The sequence below is a fragment of the Tursiops truncatus genome, chromosome 6, assembly GCF_011762595.2.
Source record: "Tursiops truncatus isolate mTurTru1 chromosome 6, mTurTru1.mat.Y, whole genome shotgun sequence".
In the NCBI taxonomy this organism is placed as follows: domain Eukaryota; kingdom Metazoa; phylum Chordata; class Mammalia; order Artiodactyla; family Delphinidae; genus Tursiops; species Tursiops truncatus.
In genome coordinates, this window is record NC_047039.1 from 43,188,187 (window position 1) to 43,208,098 (window position 19,912).

Below are 19,912 nucleotides of genomic sequence, written 5' to 3' on the forward strand. Positions count from 1 at the left end.
AAAGTGTCTATGTACTTTAAGTAGATGCTGGGTTTGTGGCAGGGCTGCTCTTAAATAGTGCAGCACGCTTATGCTGTAATCATCTGCTCCTCCCTCTTCTCCCCTTCAAACTGTTACCCTCATTACCAATAGAAATTCCCTCAGAGTCAGTCCCTGGGTGAATAAATGTCATAAAGGAGCTAGAATTAAAGTCATGGAGGAGATATTAAGTATGTATACATCAACTAACAACATATATTCATACACATGCAAGTACATATTATATGTAAGCTGTAAATAATAGTTTTATTGTTTCCCCTAATATTTCATTAACTTTTTATTTAAATTTAACCTAGTTGCATCTATAAGTGAAAAAAATTAATAGAAAGTATCTATGTCCCTACATGTGGAAAACATATTAGCCTGAGGGAAATCCCTCATCTAGAAATTGGGAAAGGAAGAGACTTGGTTCACAAGTGGAGTGAAGCTTTAACCCAAGAACAAATCTGTATACTGTATAGGTATCCTCCACCTGGGAAAGTGATCCTGCACAAAACTATATCTTCTTTAAAGAGGCATGGTAGACACCTGGATCCATTGAATTTGTAGGGTTAATTACAGAAAACTTTAATACACAGTTGTTTTTTCAAATGCCCTCATAAAGTTTTTTGATTATTAACTTCATGTTTTTATGAGAGTAGGGTTAGCAACAATTTCCTAAATGGTTTTCAACACTGATATAATGGGAGAGGATTATGCATTGAAAGGTGGAGCCCACATTATACTTGAATTGGTTGAACTGAGACTCATTTTTAACTAAGGATACCCCTGGTTATACTTGCAGTGGATACAGAGATTAATCAGACCCAGATAAAATGAAAGCCTCTTCCCTTTCTGCCAAGTATCCATTCATGCTGGCGGGAATGAACAGAACACAGGTATTTCCACAGAATGGCCCACAAGAATTCTCCCTTGATAAATAGTTTTAGTTTCTCTCCATGTAGTGTTCCCACTCCAGGATCTAAAGTTCCCAACTGTGGCTTCTGAAAAATATTTCTTGTCCTGTCATTTGAAAGTCTGGAGAAAATCTGCTTCAGTAAATATTCTACTGCATTCTTTCCACACTTCCATTCTTTCATCAATGAACTTATTACCATGGCCACAGATGATTCTCCTTTAATTCATTTATCATTTAACATTCATTTATCATTACCAGAAGCATCAAGCTCCTGATCCACGTATTTGCACCTGGTAAACCAACCGTGTCATTCATAGGCTATGCTCTCTTTTTCTTTGCTACAATAGCAAACATCTAAGTAGCAGCAGGACCGGACCTGCTGGTCTGAGCACAAGTCTGGGAGTCAGTAACTTTGAGTTCAAATTCCGACTCTGCACACGTTTGTTCTGAAGATGTGAGCTGTCCTATGAACGCACTCACCATGGCATTCAAACAAGCCTGGAAACTACTGTGCCTATGTGCTAACACAAAGAAATCTTTCTTGCAGCTGTGCTTATGGCATTTTTCAAGTCTTCTAATGGAGGTCTGGTCTGCCACAAAAAGCATAGTGAAAGGCAAAGAGCAAGTGGCCCAGCTTGCCCTTCAGTTAGAATGACTTTGACTGCTCAGAGTCCGGCAGGTGGCAAAAGGAAGATTTCAAGGTCAATTTCCTCACCTTTCAAACTTGTGATTTCATATTAAAGGATCAGGCAGTCAGCCTCCCTGTGTCGACAATTCTCTGTGGGAAGGTTAATGTCACTTCTAAGCTTAATAATGGCCCCAAAGTTAGGAATGTACTGTAAACAACCTGAATGTGATGAGTAAGTCAAAATAAACAAGAATGATAAAAAACAAACTGTGCCTGAAATTCTTTACAGCTAATACTGGCTACAAAAAAGGGGAAAATATAAGCTAAGGTTGTATTTACCAAGGGTCAAATTTGTGTATGAAAAGGAAAGCATTTTTTAAAAATGCAGATGTACCATCCTCATACTATGAAATCAAATGTAGCATCTTCACGCTATGAAACTGAAAATTTCCATTTCAGTGTTTGGCAACATATAACCCAACACAAATCTTCTTAAAATTACTTAAGTACCTAATGACATTTACAAAATTAGTATAAAGTCTCAGCATTTTCTTCTGTAAAATGAGTATAGCATCATCTCCCTTACTCATGTCACAAGATCACGATGGGTTGAAATACATTATTTATGTTAAAGAGCTGAAGTGAATAGTAAATCAATATAGAATCATCAGATTTGGCCACTGGTCTTGAAAACTTGTCAAAAGGTATTTGTTCAGTTACTCTAAGCTATCATGATTTTTGCTGCTCTCAAATGCAGTGGTCCTCAACCTGGCTACACATTAAAATCATCTAGGGAGCTTTTAAAAATTTCCAATTCCCAGTCCCATCCTAGCCCAATCAAACTAGAAGACCTAAGAAGGAACTGAGAAATCACTATTCTCAAAGGGTGATTCTAATGTGTGGTTAGAGTAGAGAACCACTAATGGAGTACCAATCTGCTTATATAACAATAAACTGGAAAGCCAAGAGTTAACAAATGAAAGCTAGGCATGCTCTAGGCTGTGATGCAAACATCTTCCTAACCTTTACACTTCTTCCTATGTGCAAGTTTAGTTTTCCACTAAACTTCTAATTATTATCTCACCTAATAGAGCTTGGAAGACCAAAGGATTAGTGAAGAGAGAAAAACTTCCACAATTTGGATTAATTGGAAAATTCTATCTAAATTAATGGAAATCCAACACATTAGAATATTTTTGAAAGAAACATAATTTTCTGCCTCAAAATACCATCTTTTTCCAAATAAAGGCTTACAAGTTCAACCAACCTTTCATTCATTAAGTAAGACTTGTAGAAGTCCTTAAGATACTTCTTTCAATGAATATTTTTAATATATGTAATTATAAAGTAGGTTATATCAGTATATCATATGCTTAGAAGATGTTAATACATTTTCATTAATGATTAGATTATGTGACCTTGCAATAAGGGACAAACATAACATTTGCAGTAGCCCCTACTTTTCCTAATTCTTCCAAACTACAGTTTCTGATACTTCCTTCTACTTGTAGGCTTGGTCACATTAACCCCATGTCTCATTTCTCATTCCAACTTCCTCTCTCACTGTTGTTCTAACACACACACACACACACACACACACACACACACACAAAATCACACAATCTTTGAAAAGGTAGACATATCATCAGCTCTACTCCCTAACTAGCAGAGCCTAGAATTAGTCTTGTTTCCCATATACCTGATATCCACTAGGCTGGGGATGAGAATGAGCATCTTAATCATGGCTGACACTATACTGTCTCATTATCATGTGACTAAACTCAGAGCTAGAATGAGAGATTTGCCAGCCAGGGACAATAAAATATTATAAGAATCATTATTATTACTGGAAATATAATGAGAAAATGGATAATCAGAACTCTTCTCAAGAAGAATACTATATTCCATTGGTAGGAATGAGCCACCTTAGAAGGAAGGAGAAATAAGACTATCAAGGAAGCTAAACTGCCTTCCAAAGAGTAAGGTCTTGCTAACTGCTGGACTTTTTTGTGTTATTTTATTTTATTTTGGAGTATAGTTGATTAACAATGTTGTGTTACTTTTGGGTGTACAGCAAAGTGATTCAGCATTTATTCTTTTTCAAATTATTTTCCCATTTAGGTTATTACAGGATATTGAGCAGAGTTCCCTGTGCTATACAGTAGGTCCTTGTTGGTTATCTATTTTAAATATAACAGTGTGCTGATTCACTTTGTTATAAAGCAGAAATTAACACACCATTGTAAAGCAATTATACTCCAATAAAGATGTTTAAAAATATATATATAACAGTATGTATATGTCAATCCCAAACTCCCAATCTATCCCTCCCCCACCCTTCCCCCCCCAGCTGCAGGACTTTCAAGGTGAATAAGTTTGGAACTATGGTTGTCTTGCTCAGAAACACATTAGGATGACTGGGCGCTGCCACCATTATTTCTTAGGTTCTATATTCCCTGCCTGCCCCTGGCCTTTCCTTTCAATCAGTTGTTCTCAATGTGAGATTTCCAGAGCTACAGTATCAGTGGCTCCTAAAATCTTGTTAGACATGCATATTGTCAGGCCTTTCCCCAGACCTACTAAATCAAAACCTCTAGGGTGGAACCCAGAACTCTATGTTTTAACAAGTCTTCCAGGTGATGCAGATACATTCTCCAACTTCAGAGACATTGCTCTAATGGTTGAATAAAAATTGAAGGGTAATGAACAAAAATAATGGGTGTTAAATTATTAGTCTTCCCAAGACACTATGCTACAGATAGTATTCCATCCCTGACTCTGAGGAAAAGAAGCCCTGATTTATAGTGTTTGCCAATTTCTGAGATATAAATATTCCCACTCTGGCTACCAACATGATGTCACCAAACACAGAGTTGTGAAGAGATGTGTATAATCAGCTCTGAGAACCTGTGTAAGCCAGCCACAGCACACCACTGCCAGAAGCTCATAGTAGTCCAAATAATCCCTATGACCCAATCCACCCGATTTTTAAAGGTAGAACTATTAAAATAAAAATATGAAACTACAGCAAATTTGAGAAGTTAACATAGTTAATGTATACCATTCATTTTTCAACAAAAATATATTGGGTATCTACTAGCTATCAGGTACTTATAGGCACTATGATAGAACAGTGAGCCAAATAAACAAAAACTCACATCCTCATGGTGCTTCCATTATAAAGGGCAGACCACAGGCATAACAGATCAGTAAAGATGGTGATAGGTGCTATGGAGAAAAATTAAAGGAGATGAATATGTAGGTTCTTAATTTTAAATAGTATGGTCAGAGAGAATCTCACTGACAAGCAGACATCTGAGCACGGGCCTGAAGGAACTGAGGAAAGAATTTTTCATGGAGAGGCAACAGCAAGTACAAAGGTCCTGAGGCAGGAAAGTACTTAAAGGTCTCAAGGCACAGCAATGAGATGACATGAGAGAATGGCAAGAGCTTTCACATTGAGATGGGAGCCAATGGGGTGTTTTAAGCAAAGGAGTGACATGACTTGATATAATTTTAATAGGATCACTCTGGCTCATGTGTAGAGAATGGATTGTTCCCATGCAAACTGAATGAAGTATGTAAACAGGGAGGCTGTGTGAGAAGATATTACCACAACCCAGGTGAGAGATGGTAGTAGACTGAGCCAGAGTGATAGCAATGGAATTCAAGAGAAATGGTCAGATTCTGAATGTGTTTTGAATATAAAGGCACCAGATTTGCCAATGAACCAGGTGTGGGGCATAAAAGAAAGAAAAGAATCAATGATGACTCCAAGGTCTTAAAGTTGAGCAACTGGAGGGATTCGGGTGGCATTAGATGAGATGGGGAACCTTTGGTAGCAGAAGACTGAGGAATTCAGTTTTGGACATGTTATGTTTGAAATGACTATTATATATCCAACAGAAGCTATATAAGTAGTACATGTAAGAGCTCAGAGTTCATGGGAGAATTCTGGGCTAGAGCTGTACATTTGGTAAATCAGGAAATAGATGGCGTTTAAAGCCATGAGACTGAACGACCAGAACAGTCAGTTCAGGCACAGGATGGAAGAAGTCCAAGAATTGAGTCTTAGGATAAACCAGTAAAGGTGGTGAAGACAGGAACCAGAAAAGGGGGATCTCTTGGTTCATAGCATCTGTGCCTACAATTTGATATAGAATTAGTTGAGTAATGAACACTGAGTACCTACTAAATGCCAGGCACTATTTCAAGTAAAGTGCCAAAGTCTTATAATACTAAATTGGATTAATAATGAAGACAGGATTGACAGGCAAAAACCCTACCCTTGCTAAGGAAGGGTGATTTTAGTTAAAATACCCCAGTTTCCAAATAAAGGGTATCCAAATTAAGAAGATTCACTGTTCCCATTCAAATTGGAAAAAGAAATTAAAAAAATAAAAAATCCAATATAATTTTAAACTTTTATTTCACTTACCTCAACTGCCAACTCCACCAAGAAATATGTCCTGAGTGTAATCCTTCAAAATTAGCCATGCATTTGGTCTACCACTCCATAAACCCTCCTGGGTAATGCCCAACTGTACGTTAACACTCTCTCTTCTTAACCTTCCACAAAAGTAGGTTCGGCTTACTCACAGCACTCAACTTCAGTTTGTAATCGTTGTTTCCAGATTTTTAAAAATTCTTTGTCCTTCCTTCCTTTCTTTTTACTCAACATTTATGCCATCAACAATTAAGAATGTACTACGGGGGCTTCCCTGGTGGCGTAGTGGTTGAGAGTCCCCCTGCCGAGGCAGGGGACACGGGTTCGTGCCCCGGTATGGGAGGATTCCGCATACCACGGAGCGGCTGGGCCCGTGAGCCATGGCTGCTGGGCCTGCGCGTCCGGAGCCTGTGCTCCGCAGCAGGAGGGGCCACAGCAGTGAGGGGCCCACATACCGAAAAAAAAAATAAAAAATGTGCTACGTACTATCCTCAGGACATGTGATCTTTACAGTTGTTCATATCTCTAACCTCCTGGTAGGTAGCTTTGCAGATTTTAGGAAGCCAATTAAATATCAGGCAATTTAAAGAATAAATTTATCAGCAGTTGTTAATTAAAATGCCCTCCTTGTCTTTTTTCTAAAGTTAAATATCTGTGCCAATCCATATGCAGAGCCCAAGTAATAGAACAATGAAAGAAAATTTGGTGGTGTGGAAGGAACACTTGCAGCACTGTTAGCAGCTCCCGATTTCAATACTTACTTATAAAAGAGAAAGACAAAGAGTTGCTGTGAGTGTCAAAGCAACATGCACAAATGCAGTTCCAACAATACAATCAGACTTCATTCTTTACGTAAATTTTATCCTCTTGCTTCTGTCATCAAGAATCAGAATGAGTATGCTCCTCCAGTTTGCATTTTCAAAAGTGGGAGTTTGTTCCCAACTGGCTGACTTACTCCCAGGATTATCTCATCAGACACTGTATCCTGCCTTTTGGGTTTGTTTGTTTGTTTTGTTTGTTTCAAGCCAAAGTTTAATTATTTCCCAACAAAGAAGCAACATCTACTGTTGTATATATGATCAAAAGATTACATTCTGCACCAAATATTTTTTAACTTTTTCATAATATTCACTTTCTTTTTCCCAAGGAAAATTATTTTTTAAAAATCTTGGGGAAATCTTTCTATAATCTCAAGTTACAATGATCAGAACTCAATATTTTATTTGTCTGTAGGGTTATATTTGTGCAAAATATCCTCTCATATAGGAAATAAAATTATATAAGTGAATATGGCATATCGCCTTAGCATTGGATATTATCAATGATATATGATATAATAATATCATAGTAGGTTTTTTTTTAATTTCTTCATTTAAACTATTAGTTTTTTTCTGCAGAAGATAAACTCTTCATGTTTGGATTTGGAACCCATGAATACATAGAAAGCAATAATTCTGCAATTAAATTTGTGGACCAAAAACTCCATGCTTTTTCTCTTCTGTTGACAAAAGGACCTAAACAAAATTACAGTCTGTTGATAAATATGTAATAAATATATTTATTCAAAGGAGTAAAGGAACAAGAGTTTATCAAAGATGTGTTTCATCCATCAAGAACTATATGAAGTTCTTAATTGTATGTTTCTATGTATAAACTACAGACATTGGAAGCAAAGCACTTGAAAACATTTAAGTTGCCTTGCGCTTCAGAAATTTTACAAAAACTTACTTGGTTACTTATGCCAGAAAAATAAAATAAAAAAACAGGTTTTACTCTTTATGTTCTTTTTATAATTCAATACATCACAATATATTTTAAGTAGAATAAATCACTTACAAGCACTGTCTATTAGAGGCCCATTCATAAATAAAAAGGAACAGAACTAGAAAATTCCACATCCTGAAACTTTCATAGATTTCTAAGAATTGGAAATAAAAAATGTATACAAATGCTCCCAATAACAAATTGAAAGCCACTGTCGACTAAAAGCATATAAAATATATGACTTTGCTTTTAATATTTTACTTTTAATGAAATAGATATGCAGAACAATACATAGAACACATCGTTATCACAGTTTATAATCAGTAGTAAAATTAAAAACTCATGTATTCATCACACAGGTCAAGAATAGGGCATTGCCAGCACTCCAACAAATAGAGAACTGCTTCTTCATGGAAGAAGGAAGGAAGGGAAGAACAAAGGAAGCCAGGGAAAGGCACAAACTCTACCTAAACTATATGTGATAATTACAGCTATAAGTACAGAGAGTGGGAACCATGAGAAACCTACAGACCACATCTTCTAATTTCATAATAAGGTTAATAAGATCTTTGTCGAACAGAAGGACTAAATCACTGTTTTCCAAAGTTCACCCCCTTGGAAACCAAGTCCCCAAAGAGGTTATCTCAAAAAAAATTCTATAGTCAAGTGTATAACCGATGCACATCAGAATGATTCACAATACACATTAGTATATTAAAGCCCCAGAAATCTTGAAGTAAAAAGATCTCTAACTTTTTTTGACACAACTTTCCTAAACTTCCATAGAACACTTTGTGTCAGAAATTATCTAAATAAAGCAGTTCTGGGCTAATTTAAGTTAGTATTAACAATGTATCTTTTATGTCCCCAAGCCTGTGAAGTATTTTCTTTCTTTTCGCTTTCGCCCTATAGAATCCACAGTTGATTCAGCTTAAAGTAACTCTAGAGTTTTTGAGGGTTTTTTCCCCATTATCAAATGAAGCTTCACTTTGACATTTTTATCACTTCCTATTTAAATCTTGAGAGAAGTCCTTTCATTTACTGAATTGCTTTTTCAATGTCTTACATTTCATCCAGACTCTCAAGTACTTTTGAAGAATTATATTTTATAATACTAGGGTATTGAGAAGAAATATTTCCTTCTTCCTATACATTTATTTTGCTTTTCTAACCACGTCTGACAGAACGTACCTTTGCATTCTTTGAAGGCTCTTTCAAGGTGTGTTGACATGTCAGTCGATGGTCTAGCAACTCTATTAAAGATTTGTAGTTGTTAAAGTGCTTCTTTTCTAAAAATCCATACATGACTTGAAAAATCAGTCCAGAGAGTTCTACATTTCAACCCTCTCACCTATTCTCTAATATCAGTTTCTCTGTCAAAATGAAGTTTCTCTGTCAACTGGAGACTTGGTTGACCAGAATATACCATTCCCCAACTAGCCTGAGATACCAAGGTGTTACTTCACTGTCCAAAGTTGTCACTTTACTGCTCTACCCAGACCTGCAGCACCCCCATGCTTACAACCTCCTCTATTATTATTTGAAATATCAAGAGAGTTAAAATGATACAATTAAAAGCAACTTTAAATAATCATAATGTTAAACACGCCTATTTCAAACAACATTTTTTGTGCTTCTGCTGGACATTCTGGAAAAAACCCTGGCACAAAGTAGGAGGCATGGAGGTGGGGAACAGGATGCCAGTTAATAATAACAGACCTACATTATTTACAAAAAACATTTGATTATAATTTTTTAAATAAAATATATCCTTAAGTATACAAAACCTGATCGTGAAATTGTTCTAGTCACTATTATTGCATTAAAATCACTGCAAAACTTAGTGGCGTAAAATGAGCATTTTTAGAATGACCACAGAAACTGTGGGTCATGAATTCATGTTGAGTACAATTTGTTGCTGCTCTTTGATATTTTGGGCCTCAGCTGGGAGAGACTCAAATAACTGGAACTAGGACAGCTAAGGCTGGGGACCCACTTCCAAGATGGTTTCTTTACATACATGTGTGGCACCTTGGAAAGGATGGCTGGAAAGCCGGGGTCAGGTGAGATGATTAGCTGAGCATATCTACACATGGGCTTTCCAGCCTGGGGGCCACAGCATAGTCAGACTTCTCACATTGCAGCCCATTGTATCAAAAAAGAAGTCAGAACACACAAAGGCTTTTATAATCTGGTCTCAGAAGTCTCAAAGTGTCACTTCAGCCATATATTCTTGGTTTCAGCAGTCACGATCTCACCCAGATACAAGGGGAGCTGACATAGATCCCGTATCTCAATGAAATAACTGTTAAAGAACTAATTTAAGCTGGCATAGAAATACTTTACAAAAAGCTTCTAACATTTTCTCCAGCAAAAGAACTTCTAGATTTCCTATCTCGGAACCACCTGAGATAAAGTGAAGTGGTATGATAGGATGATTTGGGGCAACTTGGAATATAAACTCTCAGAGAAAAACAACAGAGCTTGAGAGTTGAACCATGAGAGAAAACTGAGTATTAGTGAGGGGGTTGCTATCTTCATTTTTGCAGAAAAGAGAAAAATAAACAAATACAAACTATGAGGCTTGATTGAAAAGCGAAGAAGAGACCTTATAATATGTAAGATCCAATCGAAGTTTCCCGTATTACTGGCATTAATCAGAATGGTTACCACAATGTATTAGTAAAGAGCACACATTGCCCTGAATTAGAAATTCATATCTGGGGTAACAGACTAATCCTTCATAAGATACCAATGAATCAACTCATCAAGTGGATATATGCATTTGTGCCCTCATTCAGTGTTAGTCTATCCATCTACTCATACAGTCCTTCAACAAACAAGTAATGAGTACTTCCTATGTTCTTGTACTGTCCTGTTTGCTGAGAACACATTGATAGATGGTATTGTTAGTTCCTACTCTTACACAACTCAGTCTAGAGCAATTTTCATACTTGTTCAGCTTCCTTTTTTAAGCAATCCTGTCACAGAAGCTTAAAATCTACAGGTGTTAATAAAATGTGAGTGAAATAACAGACATCCAAAGAACTAAAAGTCACTAAGCAGTGTATAAATGAGTCATGAAATAAATGGTATGCATAGTAAGTAATTTAATTTCAGACTACAAAGGATCACTGTGGAACTAGGCAAACTAAGAAGACTTCATGGAGGTGTTCTAGAGATTTGTCCTCTAAAGAGAGATAACTAAGGACCAGATACTGAGATTTATTTGTACCAATTATATATTTTCAAAGGTATGTAAAAATTAAGAATTTCCACATAACAAATAAAGTATAAGAAATGTTCTATGCCTTTAAGTTTATCCAAGCCAAGCTATATTTAGCTCCCAGTGTCCCTTGGCCAAGTTTGGTGTAAAGAACAACATCAATAATTTTTTGTGTTTTACTGCTATATTTCACTCCCCTGCACACCTCTCTCTCTCTCTCTCTCTCCCCCACACACCCTCCATTCTTCTCACTCATTTATTGTACCAAGATATCAGATCTTACAAAGGCCAAGAAAAATAGAGGATGTTCTTAACCAGTGGTTACTCTTGGCCATTTTACAGCACTCACTGTCCTTGTTAACATAGTTCATTCAGAGGTGGACAATGCTGCTATGGGCTCAATTCCATGTTATCAAAACTGTCTCTATGGACTTTCTACTAGTCTGTCAAGTCAATGTTGGGCTTACTGCCCAACTTCCTGGGCACTTTCACAAAGAAAGCTAGTATAAACTTTCCTCTGGGGTAAGGAGATCTAGAACATGTCAAAACACAAAGCTGACCTTTCTGTCCAGAAAGTGTATAACTTTTTCTTTATTCTGTTGTTGGTAAATCTATTCCAGCAAAAAGCCTAAGAACAAGGTAATAAAATTATCAATACATTGTCCTGCCACAAGTGATAACTGCACTTTTTCTTTTATTTAATTGTTACCAACTTTCAGAAAAGAACTACCTTGCGAAAAGGGGAGATTAAAGCACATGAATCTTGAATACCTATTAGCTACCCAAATATGAGAGAAAATGTGTAAATGGCCTTGGTAATAAGAAAATGAAAAGGCATTTCTGTTTAGTGATACATCTAACATACCTAATATCAATCATTTTTGCTCTAATTCTGCTATCATTTATAAACTATTTGGTATTCATTGTAATTTATCCAATCATAATAAATTCATTTGACATTTGGAGATTGTAGACTGAAAATTGTCATACAATTTGTATATTTTTCAGGGTCAACTGCTCACCAATACTATGAATTTTTTTCCTACTTTGAAAACTCAGCTGAAACAATAGTTTTTCATAATTGACAAGAAGCACCTAGCAGTAATCCTGGTTTTTTCCCTCCTTTTGCATTTTCGATGGAGGCACTTTTAATGCAGCATCTCAGCAGCAGAGATTGCCACTGTTAACATGTTGATTCAATCTGTCTTCAATCTATACCACCAACTGAGGAATATTAACCATATTTTACATTTCAGTAGTCAATCTGCCTATTCTATTTATTTTGTGAATGAAATAGCTTGGTATAATTCTTGGTGGTCATATTAACAAATGGTGTCATTATTGGTATAAAAATAATAACACTGCATTTAAATATGATTTCTCTGTTGAGAGCCTCATTTTGCAGGAAGTTAAAATCACTCCCATCAGGGATATAACAAAGTTAAGTGTTTTGCCCAGCACACTGAGCTATTAAGATAATCAAAAAACTTTTTTTCTTACATTCCAATCTTTATAACTTAACTTCATCCCTGCTCCTCACTGAATACTGTCTATAAATGAATATACTGTGCACATTGTAACTACATCTGCCAAAACAAGCTGCACAGAACCATGGATTTGTGGAACATAATTGCTCAAAAATTCTCCGGCAGTTTTGAAACTCGGTTGCACATTGGAATCACCTGGGGAGCTCTAAAAAATGCTGCTGCCTGGGTCACGCCCTAGAGATTCTAATTTAATTGGTATAGCTGAGGCCTAAGCATCAGTATTTTTAAAAGCTCCCCAGGTGATTCTAATACACAGCCAAAACCCAGAACCACTGTGCTAAACCCCTGTTTTACAGATGAAACAATTAACCCTATCAGTGACGCATATAAATTTGATGTTAGAACTAAAGCTAAAACTCAAGTTTTCAAAATTCCAGTTAATAACTCTTTTCACTAACTCAAGGGTTTTCATTTGTGTTTCTCTGGGCCTAGGGTTCCTCGGAGATACTTCAGGGGCAATGGAAACAACAGAGTTGAAAGAGCAGAGGTCTTATCCCAATTACCCCCTAACAAGAAAAGCTTCAATTTCTCTGTTTTAAATGTTGGACTGAAGGCTTCCCTGGTGGCCCAGTGGTTGAGAGTCCGCCTGCCGATGCAGGGGACACGGGTTTGTGCCCCAGTCCAGGAAAATCCCACATGCCGCGGAGCGGCTGGGCCCGTGAGCCATGGCTGCTCAGCCTGCGCGTCTGGAGCCTGTGCTCCACAATAGGAGAGGCCACAGCAGTGAGAGGCCCGTGTACCGCAAAAAAAAAAAAAATCTTGGAATAAAACAGAGGAAAAATTGTCTACTTGCCAAAAGTAAAAATAAGTTTTAAACTGTTTCAAATAGACCATGTATATGTATATATAAAACAAGAGATCACCTTCTCAGAAAGAGAAAGAGAGAGAGAGAGAGGGAAGGAGGGAGGGAGGGAGGGAGGGAAGGAAGGAAGGAAGGGAGGGAGGGGAGGGAAGGAAGGAAGGGAGGGAGGGGAGGGAAGGAAGGAAGGAGAGAAGGAAGGAGGGAAGGAAGGAGGGAGGGAAGGAAGGAAGGAGGGAGGGAAGGAAGGAAGGAGGGAGGGAAGGAAGGAAGGAGGGAGGGAAGGAAGGAAGGAGGGAGGAAAGAGTGCTTGCTTCAGCAACACACATGCTAAAATTGCAATGATACAGAGAAGATTAGCATGGTCCTTACACAAGGATGACATATAAAATCATAAAGTGTTCCATTAAAAACAAAAGAAGAAATTGGGCTTCCCTGGTGGCACAGTGGTTGAGAGTCCGCCTGCCGATGCAGGGGACACGGGTTTGTGCCCCGGTCCGGGAAGATCCCACATGCCGCAGAGCGGCTGCGCCCGTGAGCATTGGCGGTTAAGCCTGCGCGTCCGGAGCCTGTGCTCCGCAACGGGAGAGGCCACAACAGCGAGAAGCCCGCGTACCACAAAAAAAAAAAAAAAAAGAAGAAGAAGAAATTATGACTTTTCAAAGATAACCCCAGGCCAGTGGATAAAGCTATATATATTAAAATGTAAATCTGGGGATTTGATCACTTTAAATCTAACACAATGAAGAGTCCTTAGGGCCTAAGTGACTGCTTTTAACATCCCAGTGTGTATTTTATAACTCTTAAGGAGGACTGTGTCTGGGGATTTGATCAGTTTAAATCTAACACAATGAAGAGTCCTTAGGGCCAGAAAGTGACTGCTTTTAACATCCCAGTGTGTATTTTATAACTCTTAAGGAGGACTGTGTCCTTCCACAGTGTGAAGTAGATTGAGAATGCCCTGAGGAACCTAATTCTGAGAAGATAAGTGGAATTTTCATTAAGCAAACAAGAAAGGGAAGCTGGACAGAGTGGAAGGTCAGGAGAGGAGTCCAGAAAAAACTGTAAGGACAAGGACAGGAAAGTTGGATAGAAAATGCTAAGACAGGAACTCTGGTTCCTGATAAAAACTAGACTTACACTTATTTTATAGGCTAAATGATAAAGGCATACAACCTGAGAAGAAGAGAAAGTGGAGAACAGCTGTTTCATCATCATAATCTCTGTCTAGAACACCTCCATCCATTTTATCTTTGGAGTAGGCTGGAGCAATGAAGTTAAACTACAGTGCTGAACTTGGCTATTCATAAGCTATGATACCAGCTAAGACTCAATCAACATCTACCAAAATCTTGGAAGTTGCTACTTAACATTTGTCTCTATAGTTTTATTTATTCATTATTTCTGCCTTAGGATTTCCAGCAAATATCTGCTCTTTTATTTTTATTTTGATAGATTTATATTTCCCACTACTACATAAAATCTGAAATAGAATCTCATTGATAATTTTGTTATTAATAACTGGAAATGATAATTTATAATAAGAATAGTTATCATACATTGATCACCTTCTACATGCCAAAAAACGAGTGTCACCCTATAAATATTATCCTTAATCACCACAAAAACACTATGAAGCTAATGTTGCTATCTTCTTTCTTCTCATGGGGAAGCTTGGGCTCAATAAGGTTATTTTGTCCAAGGTTACACAATTTTAATCTATTTTTGTCAAGATTTCCAAAGCCTGTGTTCTTTCCTCTACTACACTATGCTATTTCATTCTCTCCAAAGACCCCTGAATCAAGTGGAAATGCCCCGATGTTTCTGAAATATGTAGGCCAGCAATATTAAGCATATTTGAAGCTACATTTTTCCATTTATGTGACTCCATTTTCCTTTGTACCCAGACACCCTTGGGAAACTACTACTTTACCATGAGTTGCAGATTAAAGTAAAATAAAAAAGTAATCATAAAAAGCATTTCATGACATAGGAGGATGTTCATTTCTGAATAAGACTTGACAAAATTTCATCAAATTTTATGAGCTTTAAGCATCGTATGTTAATGAATCTGGAAGGTTATCTAACATATAATACTTAATCTTCTGCTTATCTACCTTATAGCAGACAAACATACTTATTTTTGAAAATCTTTTTTTCTTTCCTTTTGCAGAATATCTAGTAAAAATTTGACATTGTTATCACTGAGTTTAAAATGCTACATGATTTCCTATTAAAATTCTTAAAAATATAATATAGAGGTCCCTTTTTTCTCCCATTTACCAAGGATGCATATCTTAACTCATCTTCTCTGAAATAAATCTACCACTGTATAAATCTAACCTAACATTAAAGTAAGATTAGAAGATCACAAATCTAACATAACACTAAAGTAAGATTTTGCTAGATCATTTTGTATTACAAACCCTGTATGCAGAGTTTTATTAATGGCTGATACTTACTTGCAGTATAATAAATATTCAGCTTCCCAAGGGTGACTTCATTCCAGTTTTATCTTCTTCCATATTTAAATCCTGTACCAGCCATCTCTGCTTACTGAAACAAAAAGAGTTAAAAATTACTGAGTACTTAATATATCCTAGGTATTTTAATCATTTTATTTTTTCAATATGCTTTTCTTTTTTTTAATTTTTATTGGAGTATAGTTGATTTACAATGTTGTATTAGTTTCAGGTGTACGGCAAAGTGAATCAGTTACACATATACATATATCCACTCTTTTTTTTAGATTCTTTTCCCGTATAGGTCATTACAGAGTATTGAGTAGAGTTCCCTGTGCTATACAGCAGGTTCTTAGTAGTTATCTATTTGATATATATTCAACAGTAGCATGTATATGTCAATCCCAATCTATCTACCCAGCCCCCCACTTATCCCCTGGTAAACCATAAGTTTGTTTTCTATACCCGTGACTCTGCTTCTGTTTTGTAAATAAGTTCATTTGTACTCTTTTTTTAGATTCCACATATAAGCGATATCATATGATATTTGTCTTTATGTGTCTGACTTACGTCACCCAGTATGACAATCTCTAGGTCCATCCATGTTGCTGCAAATGGCATTAGTTTTTCTTTTTATGGCTGTGCAATATTACATTATATATATAATGGAATATTATATTATATTATAATAATAATAATATAATTATAATTATATATATAATTATATATATAATTATTGTATTATAATATATTATAATGGAATATATATACACATACCATATCTTCTTTATCCATTCCTCTGTTGATGGACATTTAGGTTGCTTCCATGTCCTGGCTATTGTAAATAGTGCTGCAATGAACATTGGGGTGCATATATCTTTTTGAATTATGGTTTCCTCAGGGTATATGCCCAGTAGTGGGATTGCTGGGTCACATGGTAGTCCTATTTTTAGTTTTTTAAGGAACCTCCATAGTGTTCTCCATAGTGGTTGTACCAATTTACATTCCCAAAAACAGCATAGGAGGGTTTCCTTTTCTCCACCCCCTCTCCAACATTTACTGTTTGTAGATTTTTGATGATGGCCATTCTGACCAGTGTGAGGTGATACCTCACTGTAGTTTTGTTTTGCATTTCTCTAATAATTAGTGATGTTGAGCAACTTTTCATGTGCTTTTTTGCCATCTGTATGTCTTCTCTGGAGAAATGTCTGTTTAGATCTTCCACGCATTTTTCGATTGTTATTTGTTTTGTTGATATTGAGCTGCATGAGCTGTTTGTATATTTTGGAGACTAATCCCTTGTTGGTTGCTTAGTTTGCAAATATTTTCTCCCATTCTGAGGGTCGTCTTTTTGTTTTGTTTATGGTTTCCTTTGCTATGCAAAAGCTTTCAAGTTTAATTAGATCCCATTTGTTTATTTTAGGTTTTATTTTCATTACTCTAGGAGGTGGATCAAAAAAGATCTTGCTGTGATTTATGTCAAAGAGTGTTCTGCCTATGTTTTCCTATAAGAGTTTTATAGTATCCAGCCTTATATTTTAAACAGAACATCTTGATTTATCCTCATGACAGATCTATAAAGGATATACAAATATTACCCCCATTTTACAGATAAGAAAACTGAGTTTAAGTAATATACCCAAATTTATTCAGTTAACAAGTATAGAGCATGGATTCAAATCCAAGTAGTCTTAACTCGAGAGCCTTTTGATGACATAGCTACTCTTTAACATATAACTTTCACTCCCTTTGGCCCCTTCTCTTAGTCTGCCTTAAGTTATTGTAATACCTCACTGCCTGCACAAATTCAGAAAATAAAGGACAGAGTCTCTGTCTCTTTTATTCCTTTTATCATCTTACTATTTCCCAAGATAAGACCCGGACAAAATAGTTCAACTTGAATTAAATTATTAAATTAATTAGATGAATCATTTATTCATTCCATAAATATCTATTAAGCATGTCTCTGTGCCAGTTACTGTGATATAATATATGATAGAGATAGAATGGTCAACAATGTAGGTAAGGGTCTTCTTTACCCTCCTAAAATGAATATTCTAATTTGGTGACATTATATTTATAAACTAATTCTAGGTGGTCAGTGATTTTGTTGTTACACTTTTAGTTGTCAGTGAAAGAAACACAATCAAAACTAGCTTAAGTTAAAAGGTAACTTAATGACTTACATTGCTGAGAAATCTAAGAGGTGACTGACTTCAGACACAATTTGATCTAGGGTGTCAAAAATGCCATCAAGAAGTATTCTCTCTCTCTCCCCGACCCCTTTCTCTCTCTCTCTCCCTCTCTCTCTCTCTCTCTCTCTCCCTAATTTCTGCTTTCCTCATTCTGTTTTATCCTTAGGCAGAGCTCTCTCCATGTGATGGCAACAAGAGCTCCCAGGTACTCCAACTTACATCCTAGCGACTAAGGGGCAGGAAAGTACTTTTTCCTTAAAGTTCCGGCAAACACTTTTGGTGGAGCTCTCATTGTCCATGTTTGGGTCACACATCCATCTCTAAACCAATCAAAATGGTCATATTCATTGGCCTTGCCTGATGTGCTCATAGCTCATCCCTGTGGTAGGGGGGTGGAGCCTAGAAAACTGGGGAAAGGGAAGAGTGCCAATAAACCACATAGCTACCACTATTAAGGAAACAAAAGTGTTAGCTCCTCCATAAACTCACTGGGCAAGAAACAGTTCTTTATCCTATCATTAAAAGAAATTACCCCTCATAAAATGATCACCACCACCAAAAAAGATTTTTTTAAAAACCTTAGTTTGAATCATTTTCTTCTATTGGTAACTCTACTAAACACACCCATGATATTTAACCCATTAGTTTAAAAAAAGGGACAATCTCACCACAAAAGCAGCAGGCTATTAGCCAGATTCTAAACTGATGTATGCATTAAAATGGCTACAATTAAGAGCTATTTTTATTTTAAAAATCCAAATATTAACAAAACGTCTAATTGCTTCTTTTAGATAATTGGAATGATAATCTCTTCTACCCATACCACGTCCACAGAAAACCTTTCCTGAGCTCAGTTTAAACAATCTTTATTAGCATATCATCCGTTGATCCCAAAAATGCTTGATAAGTAGTATCACAAATTGGTACATAAAAAGTGAACTCAAAGTCAAACTGATTTACATATTAAAATTCTGAAAAACAGAATCGCACCAAATACAGCTATAATGTATAAAACACAGTGGTAGACTGAAATTAATGGGAAGGTCAGGGAATGGAAAGCAAATAGAAGTAACTGAAATACACTTTAATTCCTTTCACTTTGGCGGACCGAATACATAAGCAGTGAAAAATCACTTAGTTGATTATGGGAACACAGGGAGCAATCAAAGTTAAAAAAAAACCAAAGGAGCAAGAAATCAGGGTAGCTAAAGGGAATAACTTGGCAACAGATGAGAAATAAAAATAAAGAAAGCAGCTGACAAACTGAAAAAGGTGACTGGGGAATCCTCAGGGCACAATGAGGGAAAGTGGGCTTTAACAAAATGTAGGGACAGACTTTCAGCTACAACCAAAAAGCTCATGAGATATTAACAATGAGCCCACTAGTTAAAAACAGAACTAAATGCAGCTGGTATAATTTCAGAGTCCAGTAGATAGCATCAATCCATAAGAAGAAAATCCATCAGGTATTATTAGTGAAGAATGTAAAGGTACCAAATTGTATATGCATACTGCATGAATTAGGCTAAGTATAGAGCAATAAAAAGGGGAGCTTAAGACACTTAAATAGGGCTTCCCTGGTGGCACAGTGGTTAAGAATACGCCTGCCAATGCAAGAGACATGGGTTCGAGCCCTGGTCCGGGAAGATCCCACGTGCTGTGGAGCAACTAAGCCCACGCGCCACAACTACTGAAGCCTGCACGCCTAGAGCCTGTGCTCTGCAACAAGAGAACCACCGCAATGAGAAGCCCACAGACCGCAGTGAAGAGTAGGCCCCACTCACCACAACTAGAGAAAGCACGCATGCAGCAACAAAGACCCAACTCAGCTAAAAATAAATAAATAAATAAATTTATTTTTAAAAAAAAGACAAATAAACAGACAATGAAACAAATAAACAGTATTG

General features: G+C 36.6%; 1 non-coding gene across 1 annotated transcript; it reads left to right on the plus strand.

Moving 5' to 3' along the window:
- Positions 1-13,654: 13,654 nt before the first annotated feature.
- On the plus strand, positions 13,655-13,761 carry LOC117312899 (U6 spliceosomal RNA). The gene has a single exon (XR_004527300.1). It is a non-coding gene; the product is annotated as a U6 spliceosomal RNA (small nuclear RNA).
- The last annotated feature ends 6,151 nt before the right edge of the window (positions 13,762-19,912 follow it).